The following is a 1,980-nucleotide window of genomic DNA, read 5'->3' on the forward strand; positions in this document are numbered from 1 at the left end:
GCCATTCAGCTTGCCAGAGCCTCAGTTTCTACCATCATAAAAACTGAATTTAGGACTGGAAGCTGAAAAGACCCTTCTGGGATGACAGAATAGCCTGGGACCTTGAATTAAAATCTTGAGCTCAAATCCCACATTTACTGCAAATCTACTCTCTGACTTTTGGTGATTCAACCTCCTACTCCCACCTCTTCCACATTCATGGCTTCTTTGTGAAACAGAAAGAACTGATTCATCCAACAGTCAACAAGTCTTTCTGCGATGGTCGTTTCCTCCCCACACCCTTGAACCCCTGGGACTGGGAATGAAGATCAATTAGGTGTTCTCCTTCTTGCATCCAGCCCATTGCTCCTTCCCACTCCAAAAATCCCCCAGCTTGTAAGCTCATCCAGGTATCTGAGAGCTGGGAGAATAAGAGCCTGAGTCCTAAATAGGAAATCTGGTGGTGTGGCACTTCAGTTATACCACTCAGATCCGCTTGCATTATATAATAAGTACAATTCAACTGGGAACTGGTCTTCTTAGATTCTGATTGTCCTCCTTCCCCCTCCCCCAGGGACACTTAAAGAGGAAGAATAGTGGGGTGAATTAATCCCTACGGCTGCAATCGATTTCCTGGAGGCGTGGATTTGCATCATTTTCTTCTCCTTAACTATACTATATTCCCATCTCCTTCTAGAACCTTTGCTGATCTGGGTGGTTTATGTGGGAGGACAAGGGTAATCCAGATTCTCATCCATGAAGAGTCTGAGCCCCTGGTCATCATGTCCTTCTTGTACATTTACTATCAAAATTGGGCAATGGAGTACCAAAAGATGTCCCAGTGAAAATCTTGGGTGTTAAATCGACCCCTCCATGACCCCATGGTATAGCAGTAGGTCCACTTCTTCCTGACAACCAGAATTAATGAACCCTGACTAAAATGGTGATTCCTTTCCTTATCTGCTGGTCTTTGACATAAGGAACCCAAGGCAGTAATCAGGAGATAGTGACAGCTCAAAGTTTTATAGGATTCTTAGAGCATTCCCTGGTAGAAGTTTTCTTCTTTTGAGAGCCAGGACCTTTAAATCTGTAGAGTCCAGAGTACTGGGGATAAAGAGCACAAATTTCCAACTGGATTATCAGATAAATGGTAAGCAAGACATTTTAACTTCTACTCCTTGGTTCTTGGATCCATGAATTCTACCTGTTGGGGACACTGCACTATGTAATGGTGATTGATGTAACATGTTTCCTGCCTCCTGGAAGATAGTGTTCATCTTTGCAAGGTAACATTTCAAGCCTGGCTCTTTAGGTGATTCCTCAAAAGGCCATTCCACCACTCTATCAGGGTGGCAGCTTACAGGTATAAAATTCATGCGTGTATCAATGAATCCCAGCATGTGCCATTGTCTTCCCTCCTTTGCTATAAGGTGGGTTCCTTGGTGTAATATATTATGCAGAGTCTCTTGTTGATAGATGAAACACTTTGTTTGAATAGTGGTTCTGGCCGAAGACCTGCAGGTGGAAATGTGCCCCTAAGTGACTCCTCTTATTTGGGAATTCTATTATTCCCATTGCTCTCTGGGAGCCCAGTTCTGTGACGCTATTTCTCACCATTAGCTAAGATCCATATAGGACAGACAACTGAGCTTCTAAACTATGCTCATTCTCTGTCCAGATGATTCTCTATTATGTTGGTAAACATAGTGTCCTCCTGCAAAATATAATTGAGTGGCGGGTTTTCTAGCCTGTGAGTACACTTTAATATACTCACTTCATTTTGATTCCCTCTTTTGTCATCTGGTATGGTCATTTTGTCAATTGCACTTTATTCAGAATTGGCTAACATTTTTTTTAAGCTTCTGAGATCCATTGCATCATCTCCTGAAGTCCTTCTCAGGGTGTTAAATCCTATATGACAAAATACTGTTCTCATGTCAATAAGCTATCATTTTCCTACTTCATATCTTACTTTCCTTGATCCATCACTCTTTGAATCCA

The sequence above is a fragment of the Rousettus aegyptiacus genome, unplaced genomic scaffold, assembly GCF_014176215.1.
Source record: "Rousettus aegyptiacus isolate mRouAeg1 unplaced genomic scaffold, mRouAeg1.p scaffold_m13_p_1, whole genome shotgun sequence".
In the NCBI taxonomy this organism is placed as follows: Eukaryota; Metazoa; Chordata; class Mammalia; order Chiroptera; family Pteropodidae; genus Rousettus; species Rousettus aegyptiacus.